The sequence below is a fragment of the Dermochelys coriacea genome, chromosome 2 (genome assembly GCF_009764565.3).
Source record: "Dermochelys coriacea isolate rDerCor1 chromosome 2, rDerCor1.pri.v4, whole genome shotgun sequence".
Classification (NCBI taxonomy): Eukaryota; Metazoa; Chordata; order Testudines; family Dermochelyidae; genus Dermochelys; species Dermochelys coriacea.
The window spans coordinates 244339549-244365575 of NC_050069.1; the positions used below are offsets into that span (position 1 = coordinate 244339549).

At 42.5% G+C, this 26027-nt stretch overlaps 1 long non-coding RNA gene across 2 annotated transcripts in view; it reads left to right on the forward strand.

Moving 5' to 3' along the window:
* Positions 1 to 25399, forward strand: part of LOC119852041 — a 43756-nt gene extending 18357 nt beyond the window's left edge. The window contains exons 1-3 of one of the 2 annotated variants that reach the window (XR_006279472.1): positions 388 to 521; positions 1142 to 1344; positions 24542 to 25399. This is a non-coding gene — a long non-coding RNA (uncharacterized LOC119852041). Of the gene's footprint in view, positions 1 to 387; positions 522 to 1141; positions 1345 to 24541 lie in introns of those variants that run through there. The other variant, XR_006279471.1, reaches the window with a different exon arrangement.
* Positions 25400 to 26027: the final 628 nt, after the last annotated feature.

Below are 26027 nucleotides of genomic sequence, written 5' to 3' on the forward strand. Positions count from 1 at the left end.
TTGGAAGATTGAGAGACAAAGACTGTGGAAGAAAAGAGGAGGAGAGAGACTTCAGGGTTGGATAAGCAGCCGTACTTCATGATTTATTTGATCCAAATGTCAGAAGTCAGTTTGGTTCGTCTCCCATTAGTTTTTGACCTGAATTGGTTATTCTTCTAGCAGTATTTCTTCTAGAAATAGTGTAACAATTTAGCCAATACCTGTGAATTTTTTCTGAAACTTTTGTTTAAATGCCACTATAATCAACAAAAAGTACATTTACCATGAGCCTATAGCTTTCTAAATCCTATAATTTTGGCTTCATTCTTAACATGCACACAGATAATGATTTTGTTGTTCTTACATTGACTTACTTTTCATGCTTTTATGCATTTTGAAGGCAGGGAGGGTTATATCCTCCTGCCTCTCAATCTCAACCTCTTCACGTGTCAATGTCAAAAATTAAAATGTACGAAAATTGAATCAAAACATCCTGCAGAATCTTCAGACCTGTAATGGACTCATAAACACAACCATCCCTGGTAAATAATGTAATTTAGAATGTTGGTATTGAATAATGTGTATTTTAGGTTGAAAGTGTTTTATGACTGAAAGCGTTACAACTTTCATTTTAATCCTAAACGAATGACTGTCAAAAACAGAGTTGGAATGGAGCCAAGAACTTATCAATTTTTCAAAACATCATTTAAAAGGCATATTTTTGATTTTTATTTGGTCACATGTCCCTAGATATTATGCAGGCTGTGCACTGACTTGTGATTGAAAGATCTTTGGTGTACAAGGTGGTAGGTTTTGTTTCTTCAAGCTTTTCCTTTGCTGCCATTTAAGATGGAAATGGTCCCTTTCCCCATTCATTTTAATTGTCTGCTGTGAATTCAGAGGTTTTATGTTGGTACATTTGGCATAATTCCATTTTATCCTTCCTCACCATGCTAGAAGTGGGCTCCAGATCAGAGACACTGAAAAGGACATGCATTTAGTATCAGTCCTTTGAAAATGGGCATATTCCCAGAAGCACACAGCTGCTTCTTGATATTGTTTAACAAATTCAAAATAGCTGAATTTGTCATAGGTAAAATCTTTCTGTGTCTAATAATAATGGGTGAGAAAAAAATCTCTGCTTTACTTTTATGTTTTACAGACATCAGGATGCATAACAGCTGTGAAGTCCAGAGGATGAAAACTTTGATTTTGAAGCATGCACAACTTCGCCTAATTGCCTCTAATCCTCATCAGGAGTAGTTAGCACTGTAGAAAGAAGGCGATCTTTCCGTCTTTTTGAGCTTCCATCTGAAATCTCCCCAGTCATCTAAGGAGCCTGGCAGAGTCTTCTGCTATTCACCGGTAACCCAAATTCCTTGTCTTCACAATTCATAAACTAAAAGCTAAAGAACATTTTGTAGTCTAATGATGTCACATGATGTCTATTCCCTGCTGAATACATGTGCTGGATCCATGCAAAAGCACTTTATTTTAAAAGGCAATCCTTAGTTTCAGTATTTCAAATTTGGTTGCACCCACCAGCACAAAACAATGCTATGTGTTGTGAAATGACGTTGATACTCTCCACAGCGACTCTAGAGATGAATGGCTTTTATAGTATGATGATATCACAGTTCCTTCATATATTTTGTTCCAGTGGTATAATATTAAAGCAATATTAAAGCATCATATGGCCTTTCATATGCAACTTACTTTTTTAACCTCCTGAGGATTAAGCTGGCTGTGTTGTCTGTAGTGAGGTCTAGTGTTTAGAACTTGCAATTCAGAGTCTAGATACCTGGATTCTGTTTTTTCCTCTTCCACAGACTTTCTGTGTAAACTTGAACAAATCACTTATTGTCTACATCCCTCAGTTTATCAAAAGGATGAAGGGGATTCAGCAGCACTTGCTTACCTCATAAGGATGTTAAGAGGCTTAATTAATTGTTTACAAAGCACATTACACAGTGCTTCTAATCCAAAAAAAAATCTCACAGCAAAGCATCAGTCCTCCCATGACACAAATTACAGAGCACCAGAGCGATCTCAAACTCCCTGCTATATACTAGAAAAATAAAATGCTGACCTGAAGGCACTTTTGAGGAAACAGGGAAAGTGATTCAACTGTGGACATTTATGGTCTGAGTACCTGCATCCCTCATTAATTTCAGTGCGAGCAGTAAGCAGAAAGCTAAGCCAATAAAGAATAGACTTTACAGTTTTCTTGCTACCTCTTGTGTCATTCAGAACTTTGGCCCACCTCCCCTTGTGCATCCAGGTCAAGTCTTTTCTACACCACAACATTCTACAGTGACTGGAACACTTGAGAGAGTAGAATATAAGAGGCAAAAGACTGAAAAAGAGAGCAACAGAAGAGATTTTTTTATTCAGATTAGCTAAAGCTCTTTGAAAGGTAAAAGATGATCACTACATGTCCTGCCTCATTTGGTGTGAGCCTCCCAAGAGCAGAAAATTTCCTTGCACCCTCCCCACTTCTACTGTGCACCCACAGTGCTCTGGGAGGAGCTCCCGACGGTAAGCGCGGGTGACCGAGATCGGCTAGAGCTGCCTCTCACTCTGGCCGAGTTCTCGGAAGCCCTCTGTCGCATGCCCACCAATAAATCTCTGGGCATGGACGGGCTGACCGTGGAGTTCTACCGTATGTTCTGGGACGTCCTGGGCCCAGACCTAGTCACCGTCTGGGCCAAGTCTTTGTAGAGTGGGGTCCTCCCTCTTTCATGCAGGCGAGCTGTGCTCGCCTTATTGCCGAAGAAGGGGGACCTCCGCGATTTACGAAATTGGCATCCCGTCTTGCTCCTCAGCACAGACTACAAAGTTGTGGCAAAAGCCATCTCTCTGCGGCTAGGGTCTGTGCTGGCAGACGTGGTCCACCCAGACCAGACCTACACCGTCCCGGGCCGCAGCATCTTCGACAACCTATATCTAGTCCGGGACCTTTTGGAACTCGGGTGTAGGGATGGTCTGTCGTTCGCCCTCCTGTTCTTAGATCAGGAGAAGGCAGGGTGGATCATGGGTATCTCCTGAGCACTCTGCAAGCATTTGGCTTCGGACCCCAGTTTGTGGGTTTTCTCCGGGCGCTGTACGCCTCCGCAGAGTGTTTGGTCAGGCTCAACTGGACCCTCACCGAACTGGTTCGCTTTGGGCGAGGAGTACGGCGGGGTGCCCCCTCTCGGGTCAGCTGTACGCTCTGGCGATCGAGCCCTTCCTCTGTCTCCTCCGAAGGAGGTTGACAGGGTTGGTGCTGCGGGAGCCGGAGCTGCGGCTGTCGGCGTACGCTGATGATGTGCTCCTCATGGTCCAGGACCCGGGTGACTTGGCATGGGTAGAGGCTTGCCTGGCCATCTATTCAGCAGCCTCCTCCGTGCGGGTCAACTGGGTCAAGAGCTCTCGCTTGCTGGTAGGGGACTGGCGGCAGGCGAGCTCCCTCCCACCTACGCTTCAGGCCATCCGGTGGAGCATGGGTCCACTGCTGTATCTCTGCGTTTACCTTTCTGCCACGCATCCCTCTACACCGGAGAACTGGCAGAATCTAGAGGGCGGGGTGATAGAGCTGCTCCGGAAATGGACAGGACTACTCTGGTGCCTTTCCCTTTGAGGGAGAGTGCTGGTGCTTAATCAACTAGTCCTGTCCATGCTCTGGTTCCGGCTCAACACCCTGGTCCCGACCCCGGGTTTCCTGGCCAACCTCCATACATTGATTCTGGAGTTCTTTTGGTCAGGACTGCACTGGGTCCCTGCAGGGGTTCTCCATCTACCCCTGGAGGAGGGAGGACAGGGCCTGAAATGTCCGCTTACTCAAGTCCATGTCTTCCGCCTCCAGGCCCTGCAGAGGCTCCTTTATGGTGCAGGTAGTCCGGCGTGGAGCATACTGGCGCACGCCTTCCTGCACCGCTTCCGAGGGCTCCAATATGACTGGCATCTCCTTTATCTCCATCCGAGAGGTCTTCCGCGAGACCTCTCCGGGCTGCCAGTCTTCTACCAAGACCTCCTCCGGACCTGGAAACTCTTTTCAATGACCAGGTCCGTGGCGGCCACCGAGAGGGCAGATCTCCTCGTGGAGCCCCTGCTACACAACCCCCAGCTCCATGTGCAGGTGGCGGAGTCCCGCTCGGTGCGCCAGAGGTTGGTCCTGGCAGAAGTCATAAGAGTCGGAGACCTCCTGGACTATGACCGGGGAGACTGGCTGGATCCCCTGACCTTCGCTCAGCTCATTGGGCTCTCCAGACCTTGTACTCCCCGGCGCATACTTCAGGAGGTGAAGGCCGCTTTGCCACTCGGGTTTATCTCGACCGGGTCCTGCACGAGGGCACGCCCCGCCCACCCTCTACCCCAGGCCTGCCGGACCTTTTAATTGGACCCCTGCCCCGTGGACCCAACCGACCCCCTCACCCCTTCACTGTAAGCCGGCTGCACGAGATGCAGCCGGTCTGCTTTCAAACTGCACCAAGAAAACATCTATACACGCTCGTGCTCCACACCCTTCACGCCCGCACCCTCATGTCCTGCCCCGATACAAAATGGCGGGTCCTCCTGCCACGTTTGGAGGGTGAGGAGCCCCGGTGGGCCGGCCTATAATCCACCTTAGTCCCGAGACCTGCCAGGGATGTCAGTTGGCGGCTCCTTCGCGGAGCCGTGAGCACGGGCGTGTACTTGGCGTGGTTCACCTCAATCCCAGACACCTGCCCATTTTGTGGCGTGAGGGAAACCCTGGCACATATATACCTGGAATGTGCCAGGCTGCAGCCCCTATTCTGGCTCCTCACCAATATTTTATTACGCTCTTGGTTGCACTTTTCCCCTCACCTTCTTATCTATGCACTCCCTATCCGTGGCCCCACGAAGTCACGGGATCTCCTGGTCAAGCCCTAAAATGGCCATCTATAAAACCAGAGTGAGGAGGTTGGCCGATGGAGTCTCCTGTGACTGTGCGGCCTATTTCCGATCCTCGGTCCATTCACGTATCCGGGCAGAGTTCCTCTGGGCGGGGTCCTCTGACTCCCTTAACACCTTTGAGGAGCAGTGGGTGCTGTCCGGGGTTCTCTGCTCAGTGTCCCCATCTGGTTCCCTTTGTTTGACCCTTTGACCACACTCCTGTCCCTGTTATTTCATTAGTTGTCCCCTGGAATTTTATTGGGTATCTAGGTCCTGTGGATCCGCCTTTTAGGCTGGGGGGGATCCTTTAGCTGTGGACGGGCTTCGCCCGCCCACTTCCCGGATCCCAATAAGACTACTTTTCTATAGCCATCTGGCCTTGCCCCATCACAATATTTATGTTTCTGATACCAAGTGTGATCCTTTGCGACCACACTGCTCCATGCTCTTTCCAAGTCAGACTCTCCTAGGGGTTTGGGTCAGTGCTGGGGTTTGTCCAGAGCTCATTTCTGGGGCCTCTATTGGTACTGGGGTGAAGATGGGGGGCTGTTTATGAGCTGTGAGATGCCCAGGGAAGCAGGGGAGACTGCCCCCATCTCATCTCTGCATCCCTCTGCCTATGCCTGGCTCCACTACACAGCTCTGGTTCTGCCTGTGGGTCAACCCTGGGCTTCCAGCAGCTCCAGCCCCTGCACTCCCCTGCCTGGTCCTGGGCTGCAATGTCCCTGTGTTGACCTGCCTCTGAGCACCCACCCACCCCCTGCCTGGGCCCGGCACAGGGGAGGTAAATGGGCCTCCTGGCAGGGAAGCACAGGAGCTGGAGCTGCCAGCGAGGGCCTTCTGTCTGGCCCGTCGGGTGTCAGCTGTTCCTTCCTGATCCCTGCTGGGGACTCCACTGTAAAGGTAGCCTCACCATCCTGGTCCAGCTGGCCCTGGGCTCCTATCAGCTCCGGCCCTTGTGTTCTCTGGCTGCCAACTGGCCCCTTTCCTGCTCAGTTGCAGAGCATCCTCCAAGCTGGTGAGGGACAGTGCACAGAGCTGGATCAGCATGGGAATGCTGCAGCCAGAACCAGGCAGCAGAGCACAAGTGCCAGAGTTGCTGGGAGCCTGGGGCTGGGCTGGAGCTGGATAGCGGGTTGTCCTTACAAACAAGCCTCCAGCAGAAAGCTGGATGGAGCAGGTGATGCCCAGAGGGCTCCCTGTGATTGCATAGCTTGTAGTAGTGCTGCTACTGGTTTGGCGTGTAGGAGGTCTTAATGGGCGAATACAGTAGTTATGTTGAGAACACTTTTCCATTTGGAAGCACGTGGACCTTTGGGGATCAATATAGGATGGTTGTCTCTAGTATGTTCTTTGACTGAAGTGGCACAGTAAATGTATGGCCCTAAAGAAGCCAGGACACATGTGAGTTTGTAATGTAAACATAGGTGCAGTCTGTTTACAGTGACATGGATATATAAAGTCTTGCTGGGCCCCATACTGCCTGCTGCATCCATTCACAGGGAGCGGGGGGATCTGCATGTTTGGAAGGGGGGAGATACGTGCTTGTGGCCTGTTGACCTCTTTCACCTTAGCCTGGGGAATCTCACTTGGTGGTGGTTCCATGATGTTCCAGTGATGTGGAAATGGAGGGAGGAGTCTGGAGATGGCAGACTGAAGTTCAGGGGAGCCAGCTGGGGACCTCTGGATTCTTCTCTTCAAACCCCCAGGGGAATCAAGAAAAAGAGAATACGGTCTGAGGCAGCTGCATTAATTAGGTGGTGTCCCTGGAGGCCTGGCACCTGTAAGAACAGTGTTTCCACAGGCCTGGGCAAGGTGGCAGAGAGAAGCTATGTCCCATGGGTGCTTGAGGAGAACCTCAAGCTTCTTCGGGGGATAGGGATGAAAAGGGACCAGCAACCTCTCACTGGAAGAATTTCCTAGGAACCTCAGCGAGTTAAAACCTGTTCAATTTCCTCTCCCGTATGTGGCAATAGTCCATACAGGGGAAATAAGGGCCTTTGTAAGATTAAGAGAAAGGTGTAATATGCTTAATGATGCAAGTCAGTGGTTAAAATCATGATTTTATATGAGTTTCTGGACACATCTGGCCAAATTCTGCTGGCAATGATGGTGCTGAATTGATTGGTCAAAAGGCAGAGTCTAATTTTTCCTTTTGGTCTATTTTGATTTTTAACATAACTATTTTTGAACATGTACTTAAACTCTGGAGAGTTGCATTTGGAATTTTCAATAAATATATTGTTAAAAATGTACTGTAATAGATGTCCTCTATAGAAAACCCTGACAAAACTCCATCTGCTTAGTATTCCCTTTCTTACAGGAAAATAAAGAATAATACCACTGTACGTACATTCATTGGCAGCTATGTAGATCTGAGTGATTTCAGGAATAAACCAGCGGGCAATGATAATGCACAGTAATACACAGATACTCATGACAAAGAGTACCAGTGTATTCTTCTGAGATCAGATTAAATCCAAAGTGTGCGGTTAAGATTTGGGTGCACAAATTACTGACTTTCTCTCTCTCCATCTAAACCTTAAAGTTGTAGATTCTGAAGAGATTCATTACACTTTTTTTCTTAAAGTATTTTACCAAGCATACTTGATGGACTTGCACAGGCGCAAGAACTAGATTATTTTCAAATGAAAGAGACAATAAATAAAATGCTACAGTGTAGCAGAAAAGAGACCTTTTAAAGAGGGGCTGCATAAAAGATTTAATATTCCTAAAGAAAAATGTAAGCAACATTAATTTGAAAAACAAAACAAAAAAACCAAAAATCCTGCACTATTTCCAGATTCATTCTTTGAGTCTGGAATCTGCATTTGCTTACAGACAAAACTAGTGTTCCTCTCTAGCAAAAATCTCCCAAAGAAAGTCCCTCATGAGGAAGACACTTCTGTGGGGAGAGGAAGGAATTTGTGCTGGAATAGCCTGATGGCTTGCTGCTACTAAATTATTAACTGGCTTTCTAAGCCTCTGTGCTGGCAATTCAGCTCTTTTTCTCCTTCAGGGCAGCTTTGGCTGGAAGTTCAGTAATTGTTAACTGTGCAGGAAGACTGAAAGTGGAGGGAATTCAAGTTTATACTTCCTTGAAAACTGTTACTGCAAACCGTTCTGATTCTGGTGTCCTGACTTCATTATAAGTAAGTGTCGGGGAGGTGGTGATGTTCTAATGGCTGTGCTCAGCTCATTAATTTGTTTTCTTGCTGAGGGGGAAATGATTTTATATATATACATAATTAGGAAATTGATCCCACTGCATCTGGGAGTTGAAGTCAAAAGTTATTCACCTCACATGTTCACATTTTTAATATACTGACATAAAGTTAAAAGGAAAAAAACCCAACAACCCTGTGTGACTTTAGTGGCTCTATAAAGAAAGGGGCAACTGGCACTGGGTTGAACTACTTAGAGAGCATAGGCCATTGTTGTGCAGGCTCCCCTGCACAGCGTTACCTATGTACCAGCCTCTATGTATCAGCCTTGGCCTGGAGCCTGGCTGTGTTTCAGTACTGCACATTTTGGCTTGGATTTCCCAAAGTGCTGGTGTTCCTCATGCTGGGTTTGCTCAGGGTCAGTGAAGAGAGCCTGAGCATAGTTCAGAGAAACATATACATTGCCAAGCAATGTGAGCAACCTCTATGTCCACACAGAACAGAGCACTGGTTAGTGTGTGGGGCACAACCAGGGAGCTGAGAATAGTTGCTTAAATACAATCCAGTGAATGCAAAGGTCTATGCAGTGATTGCTTTTAGGATTTGCAATTGTTCCTCTGCTATCGTGAGGTTGGGGCTTATTTGAGCACGTTTAGAAGAAACTGGTATCAGAGGCAGTCACTGAGTGATCTGTGTCTGAAGGCTTCTGTGAAACGTTCTGTCTCCTTCAGCCATTGGCTCCTGGCCTCTGCAGGGCACAATGTTCCTGCTAGCCTCTTAACACGATGTGCTTGCTCCCATCTGCCCACACTTCATATTACTGGACCACAAGGAGCAAAGTAGAGAGCTGTGTGAGTAATTCCTGACAAAGTCTGACAGAAACACGTTAACACTTTTTTGGTGGAACATTTCCCCCCCATTTTTGATCATCTCTAGTCACAAAACACTATGTTCTATGTACCTACCAACAACTAATCTCTGTATCTTAGCATCCTCTTCTATGCCACTGCAGGATTAAGTCCTTTCTGAATAAAGGCTGCCAGTTATTCCCTATTACACCCACTCACAGGGGGTGGACATATTGTGATATATTTTAGGGTGAGGCCATCAAACTCATTTTTATTTGTGACTTGTGCCAAAATGTGAACCTCTTATTATTTATCGCTTATATTGTGTAGCCAGCTAGGGCAGGGCTCCATTGTTCTAGGTTCTGGATAAACATGTTGAAAATTACTAAGTCTCCAGAAATGAGAGTAACATTAGTTCTAGTCTACATGCGAAGGTTTGTCCTTCCCCTTTCTATTCTGGGGCTATTGCTTCTATTTGCTTCTAGCAAGCACAACACTGATAGTAATTATTGTATTTATCAGCATGGTAGATAATGTAGTCTCATCCACAGTCACTCTGTATGATACTTGAAGTATTTGAGGTGGGGGCAAGATGAAGAGGGTATAAAAGGTGAAATATGAGCACTGCACTTCCATGGCTTCTCATAAACTCTCCCCAGGGGCTAAACAGTTCATTTTTCAAGATCTGGTGACCACCTGTTCAGACAGTAACAAGTTCACAAGTCTCCACTGTACTAGTGTGCAAGACTATCACATGAGAACAGCCTTACTGGGTCAGACCAATGGTCCATCTAGTCCAGTATCCTGTCTTCTAATAGTCGCCAATGCCAGGTGCTTCAGAGGGAGTGAGCAGAACAGGTAATTATCAAGTGATCCATCCTCTGTTGCCCAGCTTCTGGTGAACAACCAGGGACCTTTTGAGCTGGACAAATGATTAATAGCAAATAATTTATTCAACTTATTTAGCACTTTATTCAGTTCATAAATTGCCTGAAAACACATGCTGATTTTTATGAACTATTTCAGAGATATCTGAAATTGTTCAAACACTTTTTAGCCAACATATTTCACTCTGTGGGTGTTCAAAAAGTATTCTTTTTGGCTAAGTTTTTGGCTACTAACTATTAATCATTTTAGATATGTGGTTATCAGCAAATAAACAGCAAAATAAAGGCAATGAATTTCAAGAAGGCAAACTTTAGCAAACTCAGGGAGTTGGTAGGTAAGATCCCATGGTAAGCAAGTCTAAGAGGAAAAACAATAAAAGACAGTTGGCAGTTTTTCAAAGAGATACTGTTAAGGGCACAAGAGGAAACTATCCCACTGCATAGGAAAGATAGGAAGTATGGAAAGAGACCACCCTGGCTTTACCAGGAGGTCTTCAATGATCTAAAAATCAAAAGAGTCCTACAAAAGTGGAAAGAAGGTCAAATTACAAAGGATGAATATAAACAAATAACACAAGTAAACAGGGACAAAATTAGAAAGGCCAATGCACAAAATGAGATCAAACTAGCTAGAGACATAAAGGGTAACAAGAAAACATTCTACAAATACATTAGAAGCAAGAGGAAGACCAAGGACAGGGTAGGCCCGTTACTCAATGGGGAAGTGGGGGGAGGGAAATAACAGAAAATGTGGAAATGGCAGAGGTGCTTAATGATTTCTTTGTTTTGGTTTTCACCAAGAAGGTTGGTGGTGATTGGTAACGTAGTGAATGCCAGTGAAAATGAGGTAGGATCAGAAGAGACTAAAATAGGAAAAGAACAAGTTAAAAATTACTTGGACAAATTAGAGGTTTTCAAGTCACCAGGGCCTGCTGAAATGCATCCTAGAACACACAAGGAGCTGACTGAGGAGATATCTAAGCCATTAGCGATTATCTTTGAAAAGCCAGGGAAAACGGGAGAGATTCCAGAAGAGTGGAAAAGGGAAAATATAGTGCCAATCTATAAAAAGGGAAATAAGGACAACCCAGGAAATTACAGGCCAGTCAGCTTAGCTTCTGTACCCAGAAAGATAATGGAGCAAATAATTAAGCAATCAATTTGCAAACATCTAGAAAATATTAAAGTGATAAGTAACAGCAGCATGGATTTGTCAAAAACAAATCAAATCAAACTAACCTGATAGCTTTCTTTGACAGAGGGGAAGTGGTAGACGTGGTATATCTTGATGTTAGTAAACCTTTTGATACTGTCTCACATGACCTTCTCATAAACAAACTAGGGAAATGCAACCTAGATGGAGCTACTATAAGATGGGTGAAAAACTGGTTGGGAAACTGTTCCCAGAGAGTAGTTATCAGCGGTTCACAGTCAGGCTGGAAGGGCATAATGAGTGGGGTCCCGCAGGGATCAGTCCTGGGTCTGGTTCTATTCAATATATTAGTCAATGATTTTGATAATAGCATAGAGAGTACACTGATAATGTTTGTGGATGATACCAAGCTGTGAGGTGTTTCAAGTGCTTTGGAGGATGAGATTAAAATTCAAAATGATCTGGATAAACTGGAGAAATGGTCTGAAGTAATTAGGATGAAAGCCAAGAAGGACAAATGCAGAGAACTCCACTTAGGCGGGAACAATCAGTTGCACACATACAAAAGGGGATATGACTGCCTAGGAAGGAGCATTGCAGAAAGGTATCTGGGGGTCATAGTGGATCACAAGCTAAACATGAGTCAAGAATGTAACACTGTTGCAAAAAAAGCAAACATCACTCTGGGATGTATTAGCAGGAGTGTTGTAAACAAGACACGAGAAGTAATTTTTCTGCTCTGCCCTGCTCTGGTTAGGCCTCAGCTGGAGTATTGTGTCCAGTTCTGGGCATCACATTTCAGGAAGGATGTGGACAAATTGGAGAGAGTCCAGAGAAGAGCAACAAAATGATGAAAGGTCTAGAAAACATGACCTATGAGGGAAGATTGAAAAGAATTGGGTTTGTTTAGTCTGGAAAAGAGAAGACTGAGAGGGACATGATAACAGTTTTCAAGTATGTAAAAGGTTGTTACAAGGAGGAGGAAGACAAATTGTTTTTCTTAACCTCTGAGGTAGGACAAGAAGCAATGGGCTTAAATTGCAGCAAGGGAGGTTTAGGTTGGACATTAGGAAAAAATTTCTAACTGTCAGGGTGGTTAAGCACTGGAATAAATTGCCTAGGGAGTTGTGGAAGCTCCATCATTGGAGATTTTTAAGAGCAGGTTAGACAAACACCTGTCAGGAATGGTCTAGAAAATAATTAGTTCTGCCACAAGTGCAGGGGACTGGACTAGATGACTGTTCGAGGTCTTTTCCAGTTCTATGATTCTCTGCCTGAAATATATAGAATTATTTTTTCTTTCTCTCAAGATGACTGAAATATCTATACGCAGTAAACCAAAAAGAAGAGGAGTACTTGTGGCACCTTAGAGACTAACAAATTTATTTGAGCATAAGCTTTCGTGAGCTACAGCTCCCTTCATCAGATGCATTCAGTGGAAAATACAGTGGGGAGATTTATATACACAGAGAACATGAAACAATGGGTGTTACCATACACACTGTAACAAGAGTGATCACTTAAGGTGAGCTATTACCAGCGGGGGGGGGGGGGGGAATCTTTTGTAGTGATAATCAAGGTGGGCCATTTCCAGCAGCTGAAAAGAATGTCTGAGGAACAGTGGGGGGTGGAGGGGGGGAATAAACATGGGGAAATAGTTTTACTTTGTGTAATGACCCACCCACTCCCAGTCTCTCTACAAGTTAATTGTGTAATTGTATAATCTAAGTTAATTGTATCCAGTTTGCAAATTAATTCTAATTCAGCAGTCTCTCGTTGGAGTCTGTTTTTGAAGTTTTTTTTGTTGAAGAATTGCCACTTTTAGATCCGTAATCGAGTGACCAAAGATATTGAAGTGTTCTCCAACTGGTTTTTGAATGTTATAATTCTTGATGTCTGATTTGTGTTCATTTATTCTTTTATGTAGAGACTGTCCAGTTTGACCAATGTACATGGCAGAGGGGAATTGCTGGTACATGATGGCATATATCACATTGGTAGATGTGCAGCTGAATGAGTCTCTGATAGTGTGGCTGATATGATTAGGCCCTATGATGGTGTCCCCTGAATAGATATGTGGACAGAGTTGGCAATGAGTTTTGTTGCAAGGATAGGTTCCTGGGTTAGTGGTTCTGGTGTTTGGTCTGTGGTTGCTGGTGAGTATTTGCTTCATGTTGGGGGGCTGTCTGTAAGCAAGGACTGGCCTGTCTCCCAAGGACTGGCTCTGTGAGAGTGATGGGTCGTCCTTCAGGTTGTAGATCCTTGATGATGCGTTGGGGGCTGAAGGTGATGGCTAGTGGCATTCTGTTATTTTCTTTGTTGGTCCTGTCCTGTAATAGGTGACTTCTGGGTACTCTTCTGGCTCTGTCAATCTGTTTCTTCACTTCAGCAGGTGGGTATTGTAGTTGTAAGAATGTATGATAGAGATCTTATAGGTGTTTGTCTCTGTCTGAGGTGTTGGAGCAAATGCGGTTGTATCGTAGAGCTTGGCTGTAGACAATGGATTATGTGGTGTGGTCTGGATGATGGTTGTGCAAACACTTCCAGCATGAGACTATGTGTGAACACACTTTTTCTCAAGACTTTTGGTTACATGAACATATCTGCAGAAATGAAGAATGGTTGCAGAAAATGAATAAAAAGGATCAGAGTTTAGAAGGATATCTGCAGTTTTGATCTGAGTTAATAATCACGAATACTTAGTTATTGCAGTATTCACACAGATGTAGTTATTTCTTTACCATTGGAAGGATGTAGTGTTATATATAATGATATCCTACAGACTTGATCGTATTATGGAGATACAACTGGCACATCTTATTAAGGGTAATAAAGATTTCTCATGTGGAACATAGGGAGTCACACAGAGAGACACCTCGGGAGTTACAGCGCAGAATGCTGCTTTACTGCACAGAAACTTGCCAGTGTACACGGGGCCAAGGTGGGTGAGGTAATATCTTTTATTGGACCAGCGTCTGTTGGTGAGAGAGACAAACTTTTCAGCTACACAGAGCTCTTTCCAGGTCTGGGAAAGGTAGTCAGAGTGTCACAACTAAATACAAGGTGGAACAGATTGTTTAGCATAAGTAGTTAACCCAACCCACATTGTATGTTGAGCATAGACATAACTGAAAAAAACTAAGTTTCAGTTCCAGTTAGAACACTGAAAATATGTATTTGTGAAGAGAGTTATTAGCTAACTTGTCACTCTACAATTTAGGCTCTGATCCAAAACCCATTGAAGTCAATGGGAGTCTGTCCACTGATTAAGATGAACTTTAGACTAGGCCCTTAATGCAATTTCAAAACAGTTAATGTGGTTTGGGTCCACCTCACAAAGTTTTAAAACTGTTTTACTGCCACTTTTGAACCCTGCTTAACTGAGGGAAGGTATCTCTTGAATTCTTTCTTGTTGAATACACTTCATTCATAGATTTTTAAGTTCAGAAGGAACCATTATGATCATCTAATCTGATGACCTGCATAACAAAGGCCATAGGTTTTATTCCATGATTCCTGCCTCATGCTCATAACTTCTGCTTGAGCAATAGCATGTCGTGTAGTGTACCTTAGTATAAACTCAATTAGTGGTATTGTGGAGAGGGCTCTAAGGTATTCTGTTTAAATCCCATTGAGCAGGTGATACTGTGGTTTAAATAAAGATAGTTTAAACTCTTACCCAGTTAGAGCTAAAATGGAGTCTGTCAGATGGGAGACCATTTCCAGATGGATCAGTGTCCAATAAGTAACCTTTAATGCGAGGAGACAGTTGTAGTAAAAATAGGTCATTGCCTGATGATTTTTCTTTTATTATTTAGTCCAAAGACAGAGGTATTATATGGTTTGTCTTAATCTGTGTCTTGTATAAAGGAACCCCTCAACTTTGATTCTCTCATTATCTGCTTTCAACTCCTGACTGATGACGAATTACAAAATCCAGCTTGTTTCCTGAGCCTTTTCTATAAGTATGCACAGGACAAAACCAAAGCAAAACAAAGGTTGTCTGAAAAATCTTAGGTACTTTGGTTTTGTTAATCCTTTCAGGAGATTCTGTGTTTACTAGAAATGAACTACATGGGTTAATTTGCTAAAGTGTTTTGAAAGAATTAGCCAAATGAGAAACGACACAATTACCTGAAGTTGCTGCTTGTTGCCAGGACAAAAGTAAAACAAATCAGTGGCAGGATGAGTGGATCCGGTTAAATAATTATGTCTCTCCAGCAGGAAATCTGTCTATCAACTGAAAGGTGAGACAGCAACATAATGACAATGCCCTGTGGATCAACTCTGAGATTTTTTTAAAAAAAGCTACCAAAATACTAGAATAACTGACCAAAACTAACATTTTAGCATTAAAGCTCAAGCAATAGGAGGCCAAATTATCCTCTGATTCATGGACATGCAGCTCCACTGATGTTAGTGGAGTGCATGGGGGTAACTGAGGGCAGAATATGACCCTCTTTGTTTGTTTGGTCCGTGAAATGGCTGCCTTAAAGCTGTAGAGCTGTGATCTGCAAGAGTATCTCTAGCATTTCCTTCTTTCCACGTAGGAGTGAGCCCCACAAAAGCATGCTGAAAACTTGTGCATTAAAATGAAATTGGTAAAGATGAGTATCAGACTCCAGTTGTGACATGAGAACTGTGGGTCATAGATGCATTTAAATCAGTTGGGTGACAAAAGACAGAAAGAATTTAATTATAAAAAATACATTTTAAAAAAGAATTAAAACCTCTAAAAAGTATTTTCAAATGTGAGTGCCTAGAGTTAGTTCCCATCATCTCTAATTAGTCCCCCTAAATAAATGGCCTGATTTTTTTTAAAGGCACAGAGCACCTGCAGCTTCTATTAACTTCAAGGGCAATCATAGGAGCTCATCACCTGAGGCCTCTTATTAAGGGAACATAAATATAGGTTTAGGAGCCTAACTTAAGGTGCTCAAGTTTGAAAAATTTGGCCTAAGTTTCCAGGACTGCCTGTATAGCACCTCTCAAAATCACTAAATTCAGGTTTGTTTTTTTTGTTTTTTTTTGTTTTTTAAAAGACCACTTCATTCTCTAATACCAAGAAATCCAAAATTGGCCATCTCTATTTTGAAATCATCTGTGGGCAACAAATTGGTGTAGGGTTTTGAAATCATCAGTTCTGCTCTTATTTCCATTCTGTAATTAATATGACATCAACCTACTGCTACATAATTCATTTTGACTGAAGATTTCTTTGTTTTTGCTATTTGGCTGCTAAGAAACAGGCCAGAGATTTACTGTCAAGAAAATAAAACAAAAGCCTCATCTTCTCTTTGGAGAATTAGGGTACTTTGTCTTAAGAAAAAATGTTTTATAATCTGTTTTAATATAATACAAGAGATACACAAATCCAGCCAAAGGGCTTCTCCATTTAACAAAAACAAAACATGTTAGATCTTAACTGTGGTCATTTTCCAGGAGAAGCTATTGTAGTAACTTTACAAAATGCTCAGTATCTGGTGGATTAAATCATTCATGGACACTGTGGTTTGGTGTGTTGGTTTCTGTCTTGATTATGACTAGCAGTCCCTGTGGTGTCTGGGACTTCAAAGGAACACTGTGAATACAACTGGTTGGAAAAAAAATTTCTGCAGAAAATTTGACCTCTCTGGGAAAATTGTAAAATGGAACATTTGATTTGGAAATGCTGCTGTGGTGCCCCTGGGAACAATAGTTCAGGTGCCTCCTGCCTCCATTCTCATTTATAAGCTGGGTTTGTTGGCTGGACTACATCTTCCATGATGCACCAGGATCTCCCCTCTTGCTGAACTGCTGTGACACATCATGGGAGATATAGTCAGGATGGGGAGCCTGGTCCATATCGGAAATGTGGGCATGAGGCATCCAAACTACAGCTCCCATGATTCAGTGTGGTAATATTTCCAATTTTTATTTTTTAGGTATTTGGTTTTTCATTGAACAGTCAATATTTTCTGCAGGAAGCAGAGACTTATTGTGAAAAAAATTAATCAAAAATCCAATTTTCCATTGAAAACTAGTTTTGATGGAAATTTTTTCACCAGACCTAATTGTAAAGCTATTCCAGAGTTCCTGCATAATAATTGAACAAACCTGCTGTTTATTGTTCAATGAAAACATAAAAAGGGAACAGGATTTTTATGTGGGGTTAAACCTCATTAGAAAGGCACTTATAAAAGGCAGACAATATTGTTAATGACAACACTACACTGAAGAAATATGGCTTTACTATTTGAAAGGTCAGGTACACCATGTCATCATACTTAAGGCTCAGCTGGTGATATTTTGGTTCTAAATTCATTTATTTTAGCAGCTAGAAAAGGAACCATAAAAATTCACTCTAGCCTGACACTAGCCAGACAGGATATCAATAGATAGTAGTATTTTATATATTTAAATGATTTTTCCCCTTCATAGATGAAAAAAATAACTTCCTCAATTAACAACCTCCCCCCCAGTCTTTTCAAGAAGAATTTGCTTCATGATTACTCTAGTGAGTTTTGGAATGAGTCCTCTGCCCCAGTATTAGGCATGAATACACTCCTCTGCCCTAATGATGCAGGGTATTGGAATACATCCTCATCTCTCAAAACAGAAAAACAACTCTCAAAAGATGCAGCCCATCAGAAAACCATACAGAGTGTTACTGTCAAAGGGAAATTATCATAGATGAAAGGTAATCAACAGCAATCCAGCTTGCACATCTGAAATAAAGCAGTTACTCTCAAGACCTATATCATGCTTATCCTAGAGTGGGTCAAAACCCAACTCAGACTGATTGCACTTACAAGGTTCTGAAGTAAGATGTTCATAAGATATTTCAGGTCGCATGAAATATTTCCAAGTTATTATTAGCTAGATCTGGTTGTTATCTTCTCCGAGCATATGATCAGTAACTATAAACTATATCATAATGAATGCATGCAGGTGGGTGGCTCCTTCTTATTATAGTGCATCTGCATGACTAATCTAGTCATCGGGAGACCCAAGGATGACATCTGTCTTTACCTTTATACACGTCATCTAATACTTAGTATTCTGGTTATACCTGGTGTTTTTTACCTGAGGGGAGGATATGATAAAGCAAGTCATTGAGCAAATAGTGATGCTTGGCATGAATCTTGTTTCACTTTTTTTATTGCTCTCTCCTATGGTCCAACTACTATGGGTTGTGCCATAGGCTAGAGGAAAGACTGTGTTTAGATCTCCAGATTGGAAGTAACATAACAAATAATTTTCTCTGAGAATTACTTTCCTGTGGAAATTCAGGCAAGACCAATATTTTAAGCACTTGCCTAGTTTGTGGAAATCATGAATATATACTGGTCTTCAAAATTACTAAAATATGATTTGACACTATTCCAACAACCTAACTGAGGGTTTCTGAATGGAATAAAAATATATTTTGAGCTTTTATATTTGCTCACTGCTTTGGTGAATACGTTTCTGTAAACAGCTAATGCATTTTGAGTTTACAACTCAACCTTGAGTCTACAGTCACAGGGGCTTGGGTAGTATTTCTGTTAATACTTTAGCTAATTTAAGTAGATGTATCATATTCAGTATCTGCTCTTCTGTAGGGTAAAAGTTTAATATAGAAGAGACTAATTACATTGAGTGCTATTCGATGCCTTTGCAAAGTGCATAGTTTGAGTAAATACCGAGCTCTTTTGCTGTGTGAAGGGTACAGCTGAAATATTTCAAGCTTTTGGATGTTGTGAATGCACTCATTCTTAACTAATTTTCCTGTCTTCTGCATACAGGTGTGTCATCAGATATTTGACCAATGCATGAATAAAAAGCTGTCCTGTCCAAACCATAAAGTTGTTACTATTCCTAACATGTGCTTATTCTGTAGAGGTTAAGAAGGAGATTTTTCAAAGAAAAAATGGGCGTTAAGTGCCCAACTCCCATTGATTTTTCAATGGTTGCTTGGTGGCTGAATGCTCTTTGTGCCATTAAAAACAACGAGAAGTCCTTGTGGCACCTGAGAGACTAAAACATTTATTTGGCCATACGCTTTTGTGGGATATAACCCACTTCATCAGATGCACGGAGTGGAAAATATAGTAAGCAGGTATAAATATATAGTACATGAAAAGATGGGAGTTGCCTTACCAAGTGGGGGGTCAGTGCTAACGAGGCCAGTTCAATTAGGGTGGATGTAGCCCATTCCCAACAGTTGACAAGAAGGAGTGAATGTCAACTGTTGGGAATGGGCTACATCCATCCTAAATGGGGGACCGGAAGTCAGGACTCTTGGGCTTTTTGTCTTGGCCCTGCCATTTTGTTGTGTGACCTTGGAGAAGTGCCTTAATGGCTGTTCCTTGGTTTCTCCATCTGTATAATATATACAATGAAAACAGCTTTGATGAGATGTTGTGACAGTTAATGACTTAGAACCAGATTTTCCTACCCTTATTTATTTTGAGTAATAACTTGCTCTTTGAGTAGTTCCATTTATTTCACTATTCATTACCATTCATTGTGAGTAAAGGTGGCATGACCTGACTCCTAATGTTTATAAAGTCTTTTGGAAAAGTGTAAAATATTAGTGTATCATGAATATCCCAAACTGAGAATCTTCCTGATGAGTTTATGTGGTTGTTGTAGTAAAAAAGAAAATTCTATTTCCCTCAGAAATAAATATTTGCAAATTTTGAAACCACTGAATTTTTAGATTACATATTTTGGCCCAGTCTTGAGTTGCTGAATTATAAGGATACCAAGTAAATCCACTTAAGACCTTAAGATGTAACACCCTACTGGAGGCAATTAACAACTCTGAGAAATCAAATGAAAAGTGGTAAGGTTTCATGTTGAAGCAAAAAGACTTGGAGGTTTAGGGGAAAACATGGAAATTGCCTGAATGCAAATTAGGGGTGCATGTTAAATATTGGCTTAGCTATTAGTTAAGACTGACAAAAATAACTTTATTTTTCATTGTTGGATGGCAGGGAGAAGTCTGAGGAAGAATTCCATTCCCCAACTGCTCCAAATCAATAATCTGTTTTAGATTCATAGATACTAAGGTCAGAAGGGACCATTCTGATCATCTAGTCCGACCTCCTGCACAGCGCAGGCCACAGAATCTCACCCACCCACTCCTACGAAAAACCTCACCTATGTCTGAGCTATTGAAGTCCTCAAATCGTGGTTTAAAGACTTCAAGGAGCAGTGAAGCCTCCCTCAAGTGACCCGTACCCCTGCTACAGAGGAAGGCGAAAAACCTCCAGGGCCTCTCCAATCTGCCCTGGAGGAAAATTCCTTCCCGACCCCAAATATGGTGATCAGCTAAACCCTGAGCATATGGGCAAGATTCACCAGCCAGATACTACAGAAAATTTTTTCCTGGGTAACTCAGATCCCATCCATCTAATATCCCATCTCAGGGGATTAGTCCTATTTATCCTGAATATTTAAAGATCAATTACTTACCAAAATCACATTATCCCATCATACCATCTCCTCCATAAACTTATTGAGTAGAATCTTAAAGCCAGATAGATCTTTTGCCCCCACTGCTTCCCTTGGAAGGCTATTCCAAAACTTCACTCCTCTGATGGTTAGAAACCTTCATCTAATTTCAAGTCTAAACTTCCTGGTGGACAGTTTATACCCATTTGTTCTTGTGTCCACATTGGTGCTGAGCTGAAATAATTCCTCTCCCTCTCGTGTATTTAACCCTCTGATATATTTATAGAGAGCAATCATATCTCCCCTCAACCTTCTTTTAGTTAGGCTAACAAGCCAAGCTCCTTAAGTCTCCTTTCATAAGACAAGTTTTCCATTCCTCGGATCATCCTAGTAGCCCTTCTCTGTACCTGCTCCAGTTTGAATTCATCTTTTTAAACATGGGAGACCAGAACTGCACACTGTATTCTAGGTGAGGTCTCACCAGTGCCTTGTATAACGGTACTAAAACCTCCTTATCCCTACTGGAAATGCCTCTCCTGATGCATCCCAAAACCGCATTAGCTTTTTTCACAGCCATATCACATTGGCAGCTCATAGTCATCCTATGATCAACCAATACTCCAAGGTCCTTCTCCTCTTCAGTTACTTCTAATTGATGCGTCCCCAACTTATAACTAAAATTCTTGTTATTAATCCCTAAATGCATAACATTACACTTCTCACTGTTAAATTTCATCCTATTACTATTACTCCAGTTTACAAGGTAATCCAGATCCTCCTGTATAATATCCCGATCCTTCTCTGAATTGGCAATACCTCCCAGCTTTGTATCATCTGCAAACTTTATTAGCACACTCCCACTTTTTGTGCCAAGGTCAGTAATAAAAGATTAAATAAGATTGGTCCCAAAACCGATCCCTGAGGAACTCCACTGGTAACCTCCCTCCAGCCTGACAGTTCGCCTTTCAATAGGACCCGTTGCAGTCTCCCCTTTAACCAATTCCTTATCCACCTTTTGATGTTCATATTGATCCCCATCTTCTCCAATTTAACTAATAATTCCCCATGTGGCACAGTGTCAACGCCTTACTGAAATCTAGGTAAATTAGATCCACTGCGTTTCCTTTATCTAAAAAATCTGTTACTTTTTCAAAAAAGGAGATTAGGTTGGTTTGGCATGATCTACCTTTTGTAAAACCATGTTGTATTTTGTCCCATTTACCATTGACTTCAATGTCCTTAACTAATTTCTCCTTCAAAATTTTTTCCAGGACCTTGCATACTACAGATGTCAAACTAACTGGCCTGTGGTTACCCGGATCACTTTTTTTCCTTTCTTAAAAATAGGAACTATGTTAGCAATTCTCCAATCATTCAGTACTACTCCTGAGTTTACAGATTCATTAAAAATTCTTGCTAATGGCTTGCAATTTCAGGTGCCAATTCCTTTAATATTCTTGGATGAAGATTATCTGGGCCCCCCGATTTAGTCCCATTAAGCTGTTTGAGTTTCGCTTCTACCTCAGATATGGTAATATCTACCTCCATATCCTCATTCCCATTTGTCATGCTACCATTACCCCTAAGATCCTCTTTAGCCTTTTTAAAGACTGAGGCAAAGTAGTTGTTTAGATATTGGGCCATGCCTAGATTATCTTTAACCTCCACTCCATCCTCAGTGTTTAGCGGCCCCACTTCTTCTTTCTTAGTTTTCTTCTTATTTATATGGCTATAGAACCTTTTACTATTGGTTTTAATTCCCTTTGCAAAGTCCAACTCTACTCGACTTTTAGCCTGTCTCACTTTATCCCTACATGTTCTGACCTCAATAAGGTAGCTTTCCTTGCTGATCCCTCCCATCTTCCACTCCCTGTATGCTTTCTGCTTCTTCTTAATCACCTCTCTAAGATGCTTGCTCATCCAGCTTGGTCTACAACTCCTTCCTATGAATTTTTTCCCCTTTCTTGGGATACAGGCTTCCGATAGCTTCTGCAGCTTTGATTTAAAGTAATCCCAGGCCTCCTCTACCTTTAGATCCATAAATTCTTCAGTCCAATCCACTTCTCTAACTAATTCCCTTAATTTTTGAAAGTCAGCCCTTTTGAAATCTAAAATCTCATTTTAGATGAGCCCTAAAAACTCTAGTTGCAGATTTATTTTTGTTAATCCTTCCGTTCAGTTTGAACTGAATTAGCTCACGATCACTTAGAATCATAGAATCATAGAATATCAGGGTTGGAAGGGACCCCAGAAGGTCATCTAGTCCAACCCCCTGCTCAAAGCAGGACCAAGTCCCAGTTAAATCATCCTAGCCAGGGCTTTGTCAAGCCTGACCTTAAAAACCTCTAAGGAAGGAGATTCTACCACCTCCCTAGGTAACGCATTCCAGTGTTTCACCACCCTCTTAGTGAAAAAGTTTTTCCTAATATTTAATCTAAACCTCCCCCATTGCAACTTGAGACCATTACTCCTCGTTCTGTCATCTGCTACCATTGAGAACAGTCTAGAGTCATCCTCTTTGAAACCCCCTTTCAGGTAGTTGAAAGCAGCTATCAAATCCCCCCTCATTCTTCTCTTCTGCAGACTAAACAATCCCAGCTCCCTCAGCCTCTCCTCATAGGTCATGTGCTCTAGACCCCTAATCATTTTTGTTGCCCTTCGCTGTACTCTTTCCAATTTATCCACATCCTTCTTGTAGTGTGGGGCCCAAAACTGGACACAGTACTCCAGATGAGGCCTCACCAGTGTCGAATAGAGGGGAACGATCACGTCCCTCGATCTGCTCGCTATGCCCTACTTATACATCCCAAAATGCCATTGGCCTTCTTGGCAACAAGGGCACACTGCTGATTCATATCCAGCTTCTCGTCCACTGTCACCCCTAGGTCCTTTTCCGCAGAACTGCTGCCGAGCCATTCGGTCCCTAGTCTGTAGCGGTGCATTGGATTCTTCCATCCTAAGTGCAGGACCCTGCACTTATCCTTATTGAACCTCATTAGATTTCTTTTGGCCCAATCTTCCAATTTGTCTAGGTCCTTCTGTATCCTATCCCTCCCCTCCAGCGTATCTACCACTCCTCCCAGTTTAGTATCATCCGCAAATTTGCTGAGAGTGCTGAGCCAAGATTATCCCCTACAACCATTTCTTCTATGAGGTCCTCGCTACTCACCAAAATTAAATCTAAAATGGCATCCCGTCTAGTCGGTTCAGCAACTACTTGATGAAGGAATCCATCAGCTATCACATCTAGGAAAATCTGAGCCCTATTATTATTACTAGCACTGGTCCTCCAGACTATATCTGGGAAGTTAAAGTCTCCCATGATCATGCAGTTTCCATTAGTATTTACTTTATTAAAAACATTAAAAAGGGTTCTATTCATTTCCAAATTAGATCCTGTTGTTTTTATCACCATTCGGCTCCCATAGACTATAGTAACAAAAAGAGAGCTTTCACTTTGCCTTACTACTGAGGCCTATTGAAAGTGGAGAGCAGCATTTAGGTATGGCCTCCAGAGGCAAGTAATGTGATTTATGCTCCTGTGTATTTTGTGCTGAAAAGCACAACAGAGATTGATGAGTGGACAGTCAAGCACGCTACACCTTTCCTAAGCAAACAGCTCATCACCAATATTTTCTAGTCTACTGTCACCTGAAAGAAGAAGGCTAGTGTTGGTAAACAACAAATAACCTAAATGCAAATAAAAATCTAGCACTGTTGAACCAAAATGAAAAAAACAGGGAGGTGACATGTCACGATTCCATGCTAAATATTAATACGGAGTTTTAATCCTTAGCACTTAGAGACTGTATTAATAATGGAATGACTTCAGACACTAGAAAAAAGAAACCCGCCTTGTGATGGCATGTACAAACCCTACCCTGGAAAGGAAGGTGTTAAAGAGCTACTTCGGGCCAAGGCAACCCCACCGCAGCACATCTGAAAAGCATGCACAGGCTGGAGGAGGAGCTTGAATCGGAAGTGGAGCAGCTCACTAGCAGGCAGCCTGTGGAGGTGAACAGACGTATGGGCTTCCTGATCCAGAGAGAGCTTTATGGGAGGTTCAGCTGCCTGGGGTTCCTGACATTGAGAATCTACCTGATCTGCTCAGGGAAAAAAGGACTCTGGATGCTTGCATGGTCTGGGCTTTGTCCTTTAATTTATTTTGTTTCTATGTCTTTGCCCTTTTCGTAGGGAGACTGGGAGAAAGCAATCCAGAGGAGCAGTAATGCAGCACTTTTTGGGGGTGCAGAAACTTGCTGCCCACCACAGGGCCCTGGATTGGTACCTGGTGGAGAGGGTGAGCCAAGATTCTCCTACAACATCTGGTTGGGGCTGAAGGTGAAAACCTACCTCAGATACAGGGGAATCTGGATTGGAAGATCATATAACTTGGAGGGCCATGACTCTGGAACCTTGGCCTAGTGAGGCCTGGGACCCCTTGCCCGACAGCAGGGCTATCCTTTATTGGACTCTCTGTATACCCTGAAAAGGGTGGACATGATTCATGGCCTGGCCAGAGGTCTGAGTCACAGAAAGGTGCCAACTGTTGCAGGCTAGAGCAGCTGTCAACAGGGGTCACCAGGGAAGGAAGAGAGCCTGCTATGCCCTGCCTGACCACTAGGCGATGCCAGCAATGAGTGATCCCCTTCACATGCATGCTAGTTAGCTGAGTTGTGTTTACTGAGTACAGACTATTTATTTCTTAGTCCAGGAATATCCACAATGTGGCTAGCTGTTGATCATGAATGTTGGGTCTTGCAGTTGTTTTTTATCACTGCATATGACCAGCATTCATATCCAGCTTGTACTGTCTGAAACTTTAGCTTTGGGATCATCCAAATGGACATTGTGATGCTTAGAACCAAATTTTGTTGCAGTGAATTGATAGTAGGTATATTCATAGGCTATTTGTTATAGGGGAAAATGACAAAAGCTATTCACTGACAACTTACTTTCCATTTCTTTTTGTTGCACTGTTATTATGTATTCTAGCAACTCAAATATTGAACAAAGTAAATAAACCCTATGGAAATCCATACATCAAAAATATTCATAATGCTTAGAAAGAAATACATATGTGTTTTTTTGGGTCTCTTTAGGAGGTCTTTGTTTTTCTGTTTTAGTTTAATTAAAAAGACAGCATGCACTAAACAGATAAAATAGCCACTCATTAGCAAAACTTGGCCAGATATTTTCTATCAATGCACTACTGTAAATGCGGAGTAATGCCACTGGCTTCCCTGGCATAACTCTGGGTTTATCCAGGTGTAGCTAGAGCTGGAGAAACAGTGGGGAAAACAAGAAAAGGAGTATTTGTGGCACCTTAGGGATTAACATATTATTTGAGCATAAGCTTTCGTGAGCTACAGCTCATTTCATCGGATGCATTCGGTGGGGAAAACGATGCACAAACACATTAGGGAATTCTGATCTGATCAAAAAAACCTGTTAGGGAATTCCAAATTGTGATATGATCTGACCATGTCATACTCATTTGGTCTCTGGTGAATGCTCCTGTGACAGGATTTTGTTTGCATGAATATTTAGATAGAACTCTTATATGCATTCTGCCAGCTGGTGCCTGCAGAAGCAAGAGCCAGATTCAATATCTAAGGGTTGCTCTTAACATTCAAACAAAACCAGCTCGAACACCCACCCAGAAACCTAGGAAACAAAA